The sequence below is a fragment of the Papio anubis genome, chromosome 14, assembly GCF_008728515.1.
Source record: "Papio anubis isolate 15944 chromosome 14, Panubis1.0, whole genome shotgun sequence".
NCBI lineage: Eukaryota > Metazoa > Chordata > Mammalia > Primates > Cercopithecidae > Papio > Papio anubis.
Window position 1 is genome coordinate 26,007,023 of NC_044989.1, and position 14,285 is coordinate 26,021,307.

At 41.9% G+C, this 14,285-nt stretch overlaps 1 protein-coding gene across 16 annotated transcripts in view; it reads right to left on the reverse strand.

The window, feature by feature from the left end:
* The window catches only part of ADGRF3 (adhesion G protein-coupled receptor F3), a 41,317-nt gene that overhangs the window by 24,908 nt on the left and 2,124 nt on the right, over window positions 1–14,285 (reverse strand). The window contains exon 1 of one of the 16 annotated variants that reach the window (XM_031655020.1): window positions 2,813–2,920. The exons of the other annotated variants lie outside the window; for them this stretch is intronic. The gene's annotated coding sequence lies outside the window, so the exon portion shown is untranslated. Of the gene's footprint in view, window positions 1–2,812; window positions 2,921–14,285 lie in introns of those variants that run through there. 16 annotated transcript variants of the gene reach the window in all.

Consider the following 14,285-nt stretch of genomic DNA (forward strand, 5'->3'; position numbering starts at 1 on the left):
AAAAAAATAAATAAATAAATAAAATAAAAATAAAAATAAATAAATAAAAAGCTCTGGCGCACATATGGTGAAAGGTTAAGGTCTGTTATTTCCTGGTGGTATATGAACATCAAACATATTACTTTCTATATGTTATAGTTGAGATAAAGAATGATGATCATGATGATAAATAAAGAGGGATTAGGAACCTTTCTATTCATGGGCTATGCCTGATCTGAATTCATAAGAGAGCATTTGATTCACCCTTATGCGTTTTCTACTAACAGATAGATTTACTTTTTTTTTTTTTTTTTTGAGACTGAGTCTGGCTCTGTCCCACAGGCTGGAGTGCGGTGGCCGGATCTCAGCTCACTGCAAGCTCCGCCTCCCGGGTTCACGCCATTCTCCTGCCTCAGCCTCCCGAGTAGCTGGGACCACAGGCGCCCGCCACTTCGCCCGGCTAGTTTTTTTTTTTTTTTTTTTTTTTTTTTTTTTGTATTTTTTAGTAGAGACGGGGTTTCACCTTGTTAGCCAGGATGGTCTCGATCTCCTGACCTCGTGATCCGCCCGTCTCGGCCTCCCAAAGTGCTGGGATTACAGGCTTGAGCCACCGCGCCCGGCCAACAGATAGATTTATGGATACAACATGTAATATATCTTTAAAGGCACAGATACATACATGTCTTTTTTTTTCAGTTGGAAACATTTTAAATATTTTAAGACAAAAAATGAGCATGGACTTTTTTTTTTTTTTTTTAAATAAACACATATATACATGTCTAATGGCCAAAGTGCACTAAGGAAATGAGCTCCTGATCTGTCCTCCACAGTCCCCATCCTGTGGTTGAACCTTTTGCAGGCCCTCCCTCTGTCGCTCCAACCCACTAGGAAGAGACAGTGGCTGCTTTACACCACAGCCATAAGGCATTTTGACAGCATGGAGGGCACTGCTGAATTTGGGAGTCTTTCTGTGAGATGGAGAGAAACTTCTCCCCACCAAGTTTAGGTAGATCAATGTGTTGAAGTTTAAAACAAAAATAAAAATAATTCACATAATCAGCACTTCAAATAATACTGAATTTCAGATTTCCCACCAAGAGAGCTCAAATAGAGCAGTAACAATCTAGATCTTTCCATTCCTCCTGACAGCAAGCTTAGGCCCTAGAAGTATCTGCTGTGACTGCAACTGTTGCCTTGGCTCCATTTGTGACTTTTCAGGTTCAAAGGTAACAGGAAGAACCAGGGTCATAAAGGAAGTGGGCCCAATCTGCAAGGCTGTGTTGGAAAACCTGTACATTTTTTGACCTATGAAGAGGGAGAGGTTAAAAGTGGCTCTGGCCGGGGACCAAACCCTCTCCAGGAACGTGTCCGTTAGACCCCACAGTCTCTCCAACAGGGTCTCATCTAGCTCCTGTTGTCAACCTCTTTCAGCTCCTCCTCAAGTTTCTCAGAGGCACCTTTCAGAAGAAAACTTGCGTTCTGGGATAAACTCTTGTTTTCTGTACTCACACAGAACTTCTGGTGACCAAATATGTGGGGTTTTCCCACACCAAGGAATCCTCCATTACTTGGTGGACACTGCTGGGTGTCCTACAATTTAATTCAATACTGACGCTGTCTAGTTTGAGTGTGAGATCTTACAGGTTAAGGGCTCAGTCTCACAGGACTGCCCCCCGCTGCCCAGTTCAGACACCAATTTGCAAGTCCAGTATGTCACCTGTGCTTCTGATTGGCCAGTTATAAAACCCACGACCCCCGCCTCAGATTCAGTAACTGGTTAGAACAGCTCACGGAACTCAGAAATAATAGTTTACTTAGTAGATTACTGGTTTGTTATAAAAGGATACAACTCAGGAACAGCCAGACGGGAGGTAGGCACAGGGCAAGGTACTCAGGAAGAGGTGCAGAGCTTCCATGCCTGCTCCAGGCACACCACCCTCCCAGCATCTCCACATGTTCACCAACTTGGAAGCTTTCTGAACTCCTGTACATTAGGGAGTTGTTTGGAGGCTTCCTCATGCAGGCATGATTGATTATTAATTCAATCTCCAGCTCCTCTCCCCTCCTAGGAGGGTGGGGAGCAGGGTGGAAAGTTCCTAGCCTCTAAGCACATGGTTGGTTCCCCTGGCAACCATCCTGAGGTTATCCAGGAGCCCCCAGCTACTAGTCATCTCTTTAGCATGCAGAAAGACCTTACATTTTGAAGACTCCTAAACAGGAGGTGAGAACAAATATATATTTCTTATGATGTCACAGGAAGCGATTCCTCCTGGGACAGGAGCACCTCAGTGTCAGAGAAGCAGATGTGGCAACCAATGGTTATAGGGATCCCCAACCACAGATGCCTTCTCTTAGCAGACAATCATTTATTCTAATACATACCTAGGTTTTCCAACACAAAAGTTTTTACTTCTAGCATAAAATAAAATTTAAAGGGCCGTACCTGTACAAGAATAGGATTTCATAAAATGTAATTTATTTACTATTTTTTTTCAAGACATAGTCTTGCTCTGTTGCCCAGGCTGAAGTGCAGAGCACAATCTCGGCTCACTGCAACCTCCGCCTCCCAGGTTCAAGCAATTCTGTCTCAGCCTCCTGAGTACTGAGATTACAGGCACATGCCACCATGCCTGGCTACTTTTTTTTTTTTTTTTTTTGTATTTTTAGTAGAGACGGGGTTTCATCATGTTGGCCCGGCTGGTCTTGAACTCCTGTCCTCAAGTGATCTGCTCGCCTCAGCCTCCCAAAGTGCTGAGATTATAGGCGTGAGCCCCTGAGCCCTGCCAAAATTTAAAGGGCTGTACCTGTACAAGGATAAGATTTTTAAAATCACCTTTAGTAGTTAGCCAGGCTCAGCAGCACACACCTATAGTCCCAGCTACTTGGGAGGCTAAGGCAGCAGGATCACTTGAGTCCAGGAGTTCAAGGCCAGCCTAGGCAAGACATTAAGCTATCATCTAAAAAAAAAAAAAAAAAAAAAAAGGTAAATTTAAAAAAACCACCCACAATGCTTTATCCTAATTTTCCCTGTGGTTTTTGAGCTATTTTCTTATTTGTAAGCCTTACTTCTTTGTAGCAATTTGGACTTTAGAGTACCTCTTAATGCCTTCATTCTTTATTTTAAATTCCTCTAGAAAAGCTGTTAATTCACGTCCTCCTGGTTACTTTCTCCTGATTGCTTTCAAGAGAAAACTAGCTGGTGGCTACCTCAAGGACTTGCTTCTCAAAATACCCCTTTAGCCTCTTGCATTCCTATACTCATGCCAAAACCAGGAAGAGAAATCTTATATGGGTAATTTGTTGATGTTCACATTGATTCCCTTTGATCATCTCCCCACCAATAAAACACAGGTTATCCCAACAAGCACTCTATTAACGCAATGACTTGTCCTCTCCTACTTTATATTATAAAACTACAGAACCTACAGTTACCTTATCATGTAGAACTTTATAGGTCTATATTTTAGCTTTGCATAATTTGCAATAATGTTCTGGCAGATATGCCTGTAAAAGTACTAAATTTTAAGCAACTTTATCTACAATGATAAAATGCCTACAAATTAAAAACAGCCAATTCATGATATCCTCTGTCTTTTCCCCAGTTATCAACACATTTTTAGTTCTAACAAGTATGCATATGTTATTTTGTGCTTTGCTTTTTTCCTCCCTCATGATATGCTTTTCTTTTTAATATAACATTAATAATCAATTTCTCCTTTTGAAAAATTAAGATAAAATTCACCATTTTAAAGAGTACACTTCAATGGTGTTTAGTATATTCACAATTTTGTGCAATCTTCATCACTACCTAATTCCGGAACATTTTCACCACCCTTAAAAGAAATCTCACACTTGTTAGTCATTCCCAATCCTTCCCTGCCCCATCCGCTAATCTGCTTCCTGTCTCTCTGGATTTGCCACAGAGCAAAGCAAAGCACATTTCCTATAAATAGAATCATACACTGTATGGCCATTTGTGTCGGGCTTCTTTCACTTAGCATAATGTTTTCAAGTTCGTGCTGTAGCATATATCAGTACTTCATTCCTTTTTATAGCTGAACAGTTGCATGGACACATACATTTTATTTATCCATTCATCAGTTGGGCATTTGGCTTCTTTCCATTTTTTGGCTATTATGAATAGCTACTATGGACATGCATGTACAAGTTTTTTGAGTGGAATGACTGGGTCAGGTAACTAACTATATGTTTAATTTTTTGAGGAACTATCAAGCATTTTTCCACAGGGGTTGTACCATTTTACATTTCCACCAGTATTGCATGAGGCTTCAAATTTTTCTACATCCTCGCCAACACTTTCTATGTTTTTTTTTCCATTTTTTTACATTCACTTATTTCTCTTTCTAATTATGATATATCTTATGACATTAATTTACTATAGTTTACAGTTTAAGTTCTTATATAATTGGGCATTTGATTGCCTGGCTTTCCCCTCTGCAGTTACAAAATATGGCTCCTTATAAGTCTTTGCAACAAGATTTTTTTCTTGCAGATCATTTCCTGGAAGTATATTCTTTCAAAGTGGGATTACTAGGTTAATAAGTAGGAAGAGTTTTATGTTAATAGCACTTGTTGCTGTCAGTGTCATACACTTCCTTATTTCTTCACAGTGCAATTTAATTCAATGCTTACTGCAGTCTTGCTGGGTATGAGGCATTATGTTACAGACTCAGAGGTATACAGATTTGGTCTTTACCCTCAAGGCACTTAAGAGTCCAGTAAGACAGAAAATAATAATTTCATAACATAAACATAAAGGTATGCACAGGATGCTGTGGGAACACAGTGAGGGGAGGTGGAAGTAGGTTAGCAACTGGGACAAAAATGGCTTCTTGGAAGAAACGAAACTTAAGATGAATCTTGAAGATTGAGAGGGAGTTAACCAGTCAGGAACGAAGAAACAGAAGTTTTGTACATGCAACCTGAAATGTTTAGCAATTTATGAATAATCCTGCATTCTGGGGAGATCAAGAGAGTGTGTGTGTGTGTGTGCGCGCGCGCGTATGTGTGTGTGTTGGAAGGAAGGGTCGGAAAGAATGATGACAAGAGTAATTCAATTCAAAGCAATCAAGGGAGGCTGGGCACAGTGGCTAATGCCTGTAATCCAAGCACTTTGGGAGGCACTTTGGGAGACGGGTGAATCACTTGAGGTCAGGAGTTCGCGACCAGCCTGGCCAACATGGCAAAAACCTATCTCTACTAAAAATACAAAAATTAGCTGGGCGTGGTGGCACATGCCTGTAGTCCCAGCTACTCTGGAGGCTGAGGCAGGAGAATCTCTTGAGCCCGGGAGGTGGAGGTGGAGGTTGCAGTGAGCCAAGATCTTGGCACTACACTCCAACCTTGGTGACAGAGTGAGACTCCATCCAAAAAAAAAAAAAAAAAAAAAAAAATTAAAGCAATCAAGGAAGAAGGGAGGAAGTTTCAAAGAAATAACAGTGGGCAGGATCAGTGGAAGAAAATCCCAATAAGTTATGACTCAGCATCAAAGTGGAAGATCACTGGAAGAAAACGCCAATAAGTTATGACTCAGCAAAAAAGAGGAGGAACCTGGCAGTAGCCACTTCAGTGGTGTCTATGGGGTTGGAAATGGACTGGCAATGAGTGAAGAATAAGTGGGAGGTTTGGCAGTAAGAGATGGTTTACGATTACTAAAAAAAGCCAATGACAAGTTTTTGCCGTTCTTTCTCTGAATATTTGAAAGCAATCTAGGTGTAAGTCAGTGGTTTGCAAGTCTTTTCATGAAGCCTACTTACTATATTTTTAGTGAGAGCAGCTAATCTGAAGTGGTAGATTGTTTACAAATATAGGGGCAGTGATTGTCCTGTACTTTTCTGCAGGCCCCGCACTGTGTGACTTTGCCATTCTATCCATTAAGTGGTGGGATCTATTTCTCCTTTGTGACTCTGCACTGGCCTTGTGATTTGCTTTGTCTGGCAGAAGGCAACAGAAGCAACATTTTGTGGTATCTTACCTAGGTCGACAAAGACCTTGTAGCTTCCACTTTATTTTTCTCCCAGTTTCATTGAGATATGATTGACAGATAAAAATTTTATATATTTTAGGTGTACAATGTGATGTTTTGATATGGAGAACAGTGTGAAATGATTACCACACTCAAGTTAATTAGCATATCTAGCAAGACCAGCAAAACTGCTCAGCTAAGCCCAATCCAAATTGCTGACCCACAGAATTATGAGCAAATAAAATGGTTCTTATTTTAGGCTACTGAATTTTGAGTAATTTGTTATACGGCAAAACATAACTTTTAAAACTGCTTATTTTAAAAATGTATTTTCTTGTAGTCTATGTGTACTCATAAGCCATTTCATCACGAAGGGCTAAGTATCATGAGTAAATGTGAAGAGTTGTTTCTATACCCCACTTTCTAGATTATTCATCAAAATATTAAATCAGGCCAGGTGTGGTGGCTCACACCTGTAATCTCAGCACTTTGGGAGGCTGAGGCAGGCGGATCGCTTGAGGCCAGGAGTTTGAGACCAGCTTGGCTAACATGGCAAAAACCTGTCTCTACTAAAAATACAAAAATCGGCCAGGCATGGTGGCACACGCATGTAATCCCAGCTACTCGGGTGGCCGAGACATGAGAATCACTTGAACCCAGGAAGCAGAGGTTGCAGTGAGCCAAGATCACGCCACTGCCCTCCCAGCCTGGGCAACAAAGCAAGACTTGGTCTCAAAAATAAAATAAATAAATAAATAGATAAATAAATAAATCCCTATGGGATCTCAAATTCTTTATTTAGAATTTTCTTTTGATTTTAAACCTTTGTTTCCTGTCTTTAAGTCAATTCTCTGTCCAAGACAAAATATTCCACACCTTCACAGTGGATTTAAAAAACGGAGAGGAGAGGTAGACAGGAGGATGAAAAAAAGATAGAAATAAGGCCAGGTATGGTGATGCACACCTGCAGTCCCAGCTACTTGGGAGGCCAAGGTGGGAGGATTGCTTGAGTCTACGAGTTTGTGGTCAACCTGGGCAACAGAGTGAGACCTTGTCTCTAAAAAAACAAAGAGAGAGAGAGTAAAATGATGAGCCAGAGCACTGGATGATGCTCGTCATTTTCAGAATGCAATAATAACTTCTCCCTGCTTGGGGACCATGTCTTACTCAACTTTGTTTTGTTTTGAGACGGAGTTTCACTCTTGTTGCCCAGGCTGGAATGCAATGGCACGATCTTGGCTCACTGCAACCTCTGCCTCCCAGGTTTAAGTGATTCTCCTGCCTCAGCCTCCTGAGTAGCTTAAATTACAGCATGTGCCACCATGCCCAGCTAACTTTGTATTTTTAGTAGAGACGGGGTTTCTCCATGTTGGTCAGGCTGGTCTCAAACTCCCAACCTGAGATGATCTGCCCGCCTTGGCCTCCCAAAGCGCTGGAATTACAGGCATGAGCCACCGTATCCGGCAGTCTTATTCAACTTTGTATCTCCATGTCCATTATGGAATTTGTATTTGGTACATAGTGTTCAATAAGGATACATGAAAAGAAAATGAAGTTGTTGGCCAGACGGGTTGGCTCATGCCTGCAATCCCAGCACTTTGGGAGGCTGGGGCGGGCGGATCACGAAGTCAGGAGATCAAGATCATCCTGGCCAAAATGGTGAAATCCCATCTCTACTAAAAATACAAAAATTGGTGGCGTGCACCTGTAGTCACAGGCTGAGGCAGAACAGTTGCTTGAACCCAGGAGGCAGAGGTTGCAGTGAGCCAAGATTGCGCCACTGCACTCCAGCCTGGGCAACAGAGCAAGACACCATCTCAAAAAAAAAAAAAAAAAAAAAAAAGAAAGAAAATGAAGTTGTTACTTTTGTAACTGGGTCACTTAACTTCAAAATGCATTTTAAGGGCTCGTGCCTGTAATCCCAGCACTTTGGGAGGCCAAGGCAGGTGGATCACTTGAGGTCAGGAGTTCGAGACCAGCTTGGTCAACATGGTGAAACCCCACCTCTACTGAAAATACAAAAAAATTAGCTGGGCGTGGTGGCGCACCTGTAATCCCAGCTACATGGGAGGCTGAGCCTTGAGAATGGCTTGAACCCAGGAGGCAGAGGTTGAAGTGAGCTGAGATCATGCCACTGCACTCTAGCCTGGGTGACAGAATAAGAATCTGACTCAAACAAACAAACCAACAAAACAAAACAAAACCCCAAAACTGCATTTTAATATGTATTTTTTTCTTTCCTCTTGGGTTTTAAGATGTAACTTCGAAGCAAACTACAGAAGCCTTTTCCCTTAGCCTTTATATAGACTCCATGGTCCCTGTGTTTCTCACGGTATATACTCCCTTCACATTTATCTAACTGCATGCTACTATCTAATTATATGCCTTCTTAGAAGTTCCAGGGGCTAATCTTGAGACAGAGAGAACAACCCTGCAGACCCAGCTGCAAAATTCCAGAGATGACTTCAAGGCGGCTAGTTAACAACCTGGCCATTGTTGAGATGACATAAACCTGCATTCCAGGTGGATTGGGACCCAAGAGAGCCACCAGAATAAGACCCACATTGTACTCAGCACAATTCTTTTTTTTTTTTTTTTCGGCACAATTCTTGCATGCCTTCCTTATCAAGTTTCCCCTTTTTAAACCTCTGCTTTCCCTTCAAAAATTGAAACGATTCCTTTGGATAGAAATCTGGCCACTTTCCCTTTACTAATTTTGGTTAATAAAATCATTTTCTTTCTACCAGACCTCGCTCTTGTTAGACTCTGCAAGCAGTGAGCAACCCGACCTGTGTTCAGTTGCAGTTTTACATATTGTTTCCTATTTGTATGTCTTACTTTCTAGAAGTATAGACAACAGTGTCTGATTTAAAAAAAAAAAAAATAGAGCCAGCTTCCATTAGAGTTCTGGTCAAGCAGGCCACGTAGCCTTAGTTATATATATCAAGGAAGAAGTGAAAGTCTTAGGTAGTAGAGATCTATGTTGGCCACTGTTGCCTTAACCCCAGTATTTCCAGAATTCCTATAGGAAAAATGAATTATATGAATTATAACAACGTTCTTTACTCTCTTGTTCCACTTAGGATTTTTTTTTTTCTCCTACAGACCTTCTCTTGCACCAAAACTGAATGGCCATCGATCCAATAATCTCAAAGTTTCATGAAGACGAAAATAATCCCCATTCAAAAATGAAGACCGTTGCACGGCTGTGTGTTCAAATTGAAATTAAAAAAGAACAGTGGGGCCGGGCGCGGTGGCTCAAGCCTGTAATCCCAGCACTTTGGGAGGCCGAGACGGGCGGATCACGAGGTCAGGATATCGAGACAATCCTGGTTAAAATGGTGAAAGCCCGTCTCTACTAAAAAATACAAAAAACTAGCCGGGCGAGGTGGCGGGCGCCTGTAGTCCCAGCTACTCAGGAGGCTGAGGCAGAAGAATGGCGTGAAGCCAGGAGGCGGAGCTTGCAGTGAGCTGAGATCCGGCCACTGCACTCCTGCCTGGGCGACAGAGCGAGACTCTTGTCTCAAAAAAAAACAAAAAAAAAAAAACAAAAAAAAACAGTGGTTACATTTGGTTGCATCTGCATATCTGACATTAGATGAGATTAACATTGCCAAACACAAATAAAGAGAAAGGCATTGCAGAGGTGATGCCACTACGGCTACTCATCTGAATGATTTGTTCTCTCTTTACCTACAGTTCTGCTTCCATTCTAGGGGAGTAATAAAGGGGAGGATGTGTGTGTGTGGGAGAGGTATTAATTCTTCCTCCATTCATAGAATACAGATGCTGGATCACTACCAGAACTTCAAGAATGATGAAGATAAGACTTTGCCCAGTGTAAAACTTTGCCTGCAATGTTTTTAAAATAATGTTTCTTTTATTTAACAGACATGCTCATGAGTAATGCTTATAACAGAGAAACAATCACTCGCCTTCAAAAAAAAAAAAAAAAGAATGGCAAGTATGTAGATGGTCTAAATTACTAGACCTGTGATTTCACTCTTGCCTCATATCACACTGGGTCCCTCTGAATCTTTAAACTGTCTCTAGACTTTGAATGACTACTGACACTATTGGTTTGGTAGATTAAGACCACAAAAATGGCCATAAAACCACTGAGAAGGCTGGGCAAGGTGGCTCACGCCTGTAATCCCAAGGTGGCCAAAGCGGGTGGATCACCTGAGGTCAGGAGTTTGAGACCAGCCTGGCCAACATAGTGAAACCCCATCTCTATCTACTAAAAATACAAATATTAGCCAGGCGTGGTGGCGGGTGCCTGTAGTCCCAGCTACTTGGGAGGCTGAGGCAGGAGAATCGCTTGAACCTGGGAGGCAGAGGTTGCGGTGAGCCAAGATCGCACCACTGCACTCCAGCCTGGGCGACAAAATGAGGCTCCGTCTTGACAAACAAACAAACACACACACACACGCACACCACTGAGAAGCTGGTTGAAAATAAGTCACAAAATAGCAGACACACCATCCTCCCCCCAGCAACATAGAAGTAGGAGGTATTAGCTTATGCTGAATCTCATTATATTGCACAGACTTTTTCTGTGACAAAAATATGACTGATGACCCACTCATACAGTTCCCTTTACATTCTTACCTAGGAAGATTATGATTGAAAAATGTAAAATATAGCAAAAAAACAGGCAAACAAAACCCCACTTGAGAAGATTTACTATAATAACTGGGGAGTTCCTTTTTTGTTGTTGTTTGTAGAGACAGGGTCTCCTTATGTTGCCCAGGCTGGTCTTGAATTCCTGGGCTCAGGGGACCCTCCTGCCTCAGCCTTTCAGCATGCTGGAATTTGATTAAAAACTGACTTGTGGGCTGGGCGCGATGACTCACACCTGTAATCCCAGAGCTTTGGGAGGCTGAAGCAGGCGGATCACGAGGTCAGGAGATAGAGACCATCCTGGCCAACACGGTGAAACCCTGTCTCTACTAAAAATACAAACAGTTAGCCGGGCGTGGTGGCAGGCACCTCTAGTCCCAGCTACTCGGGAGGCTGCAGCAGGAGAATGGCGTGAACCCAGGAGGCAGAGCTTGCAGTCAGCCGAGAACGTGCCACTGCACTCCAGCCTGGGCGACAGAGCGAGACTCCATCTTAAAAAAAAAACTGATTTGTGATTTTTTTTTTTTTTTAAAACATCTTACCATCAACTTGTAGAAGCATAGTGTAGTGGCAAATTATTCAACTAAAAGTCTGATGACCTGTGTTCCTCTTTCCTGGGTGACTTTTGGTAAGATATGTTACTATTCTATTGTTCCACTCTGTATAATTGGAACAGCCATCAGGCCCAGGGCTCAGGATTGTTAGTTGTGTGAAACTGCTTTGAGAACCAGAGTTTCATGTGTATAAGGCATTCATTTTTATTTTAAAATGAGAACTAAATCAATAACTTTTTACAAACTTCTTTGGAAGACCCTGCCTATTTTTATGGCTTCAGTAACTTATATTGGAGTTATTAACTATATTAGTCCTTAATTAACCTCCAATTTTTTTTGGCTGTCTCCATTTATCTGATACACTCTTATTCAGACTAAATAAAACAGGCACTCCAGGAATTTAAAACACTTTATTTTGGTTATATTATAAAAATAAAAATATTGTTTCTAGCACGAATTGATATTTTCTATGATTATTATTCTGGAAGGCAAAATGCCTGATCTTGAGTGTACAAGATATAGAAGAAATAAACTTCAATGGATGAGGAGGCAGACAAGGGAAACAAAGCAATAATAAACTACACTCAAGAATTTGGCGTGTAGAGCGTAGATGGGAGTGACAAGGCCAATCTAAAGCAGTCCCAGGCAGCTGGGCTGCCTTAGGGAAAAATGCCTCCTAGAATAAAATTTGGGAACGAGAAAACAGAAAGGTGACTTAGTTCCAAAGGCAAATTTGTTTCCATGACATTTTTCTCTTCCCCGTGACCATGCCTGCTGGGTTTAGGATTCACAGAATTCTGTGAAAATGCAGTCATGCATCACTTAATGACAGGATATGTTCCGATAGTAAATACAAAAGCCAGTAAGATAGTTATTTATTATCAAGTATTCAGCAGTGTACACAATTATATGTGCTATACTTTTAGATGACTGGCAGTGCAGTACGTTTGTTTACACTAGCATTACCACAAACGTGAGTAATGCCTTGTGTTACAACATTTTGAAAGCTACCATGTCACTAGGTGACAGGAATTTTTCGGCTCCACTATAATCTTAAGGGACCACATGTGGTCCCTCATTGACAGAAACGTGGTTATATGGAGCATGACTAATATCTTAAATTTGTATGAATTTAATTGAACAGACTTGAGCCATATCATTGCAGGTAAGACAAGATTACCCAGATGAGTTGACTTAATCTCAGAGAAGTTAAATGATAAAGTTTCATTGAATTTCAGAGATGAATAGGATCTTAGTACCTAATAGGTTCTAATGGATCAAATTAGATCTAAGGATCAAATGCCCTCTTTTTTTTTTTTTTTTGAGATGGAGTCTCACTCTGTCACCCAGGCTGGAGTGCAGTGGCACACTGCAAGCTCCGCCTCCCGGGTTCACACCATTCTCGTGCCTCAGCTTCCCAAGTAGCTGGGACTATAGGTGCCTGCCACCAAGCCCAGCTAATTTTCTTTTTATATTTTTAGTAGAGACGGGGTTTCACCATGTTAGCCAGGATGGTCTCAATCTCCTGACCTCGTGATCCGCCTGCCTCGGCCTCCCAAAGTGCTGGGTTTACAGGTGTGAGCCACTGCGCCCAGCCCAAATGCCCTCTTTTTGAAAAAGAGAACTGGGACTAAGTGAAGTTAGTTGTCTGGGATTACACAGCCAGTAACATGTCAAAGTATAAACCAATTTCTGGGTTATGCTTCAGCTTATAAATTATCAGATGAATTTATAATTGATTCAAACTTGTTACAACGTTATGCAGAGAAGCAGCAAATTGTAACTGCTTTCACAAAATTAAAAGTTACTCTTTTAAAAAGTGCTTTTAAAGAAAATATCAGAGGCAGAAAAAAATTTTAAGAATCAATCATGTCATTTTGAGTTTGTTTGTATCTGAACTGATTAAGTGCAGTTTATGAACTATTATGAGCTTGCAATGAAGTCACATTTTATGGCTTTCCACAATTAACTAAGTTTTACAAGTATGAAGGGTTTTTTTTTTGTTTTTCAGACGGAGTCTTGCTCTGTCGCCCAGGTTGGAGTGCAGTGGCACAGTCTCCATCCACTGCAACCCCACCTCCCAGGCTCAAGCAATTCTCCTGCCTCAATAACCTGAGTAGCTGGGACTATAGGCGCGTGCCACTACGCTTGTATTCTTAGTAGAGACGAGGTTTCACCATATTGTCCAGGCTGGTCTCAAACTCCTGGTAGCAAGTAATCCCTGCGCCGCAGCCTCCCAAAGTGTTGGGATTAGAAGCATGAGCCACCGTGCCTGGCTGAGACTCTCATTTCTAATGTTCTTCTCAAAACTGGTACTTCACACCCTATCAAAGAGATCTTTGCTCATTCATTCAATAAAATATATTGGCCGGGCGCGGTGGCTGACGCCTGTAATCCCAGCACTTTGGGAGGCCGAGGCGGGCAGATCTCGAGGTCAGGAGATCGAGACCATCCTGGCTAACACGGTGAAACCCCGTTTTTACTTAAAAAAAAATACAAAAAATTAGCCGGGCTTGGTGGCGGGCTCCTGTAGTCCCAGCTACCCGGAGGCTGAGGCAGGAGAATGGCGTGAACTCGGGAGGCGGAGCTTGCAGTGAGCTGAGATCGCACCACTGCACTCCAGCCTGGGCAACAGAGCGAGACTCCGTCTCAAAAAAAAAAAAAAAAAAAAAAATTGATCATGTATTATTTGCAAGCCCTGGGGCTATGGAACATGCGGAAAATTAAGATGTGTAAGATGCAAATACTGCCCTCGAGGGCAAGTGTGATAAAGGACACTCAAGTTTATTGGTTAGCCGGGCACCCACTCTACAAAAAATGCAAAAAATGTAGCCGGGTGTGCTGGTGTGCACTTGTAGTTCTAGCTACTTGGGAGACGGAAGTAGGATCACCTGAGCCGGGGGAGGTCAAGGCTGCAGTGAGCCGTGATCATATACTGCATTCCAGCCTGGGTGAGAGTGAGTCCCTATCTCAAGGCGGGGTGGGCGTGGGGGGGAAGCTTATTATCTACCATATACCAGGTATAAGATTATCTATAACCTTTTAAGAATCTTACGCTTTAGGAGAGGAGATTAGACATGTAGTAATAATACTGTGTTTGGCATATCTCGGGTCCCCAGTAAATAGTTGTTAAACGAATGAAC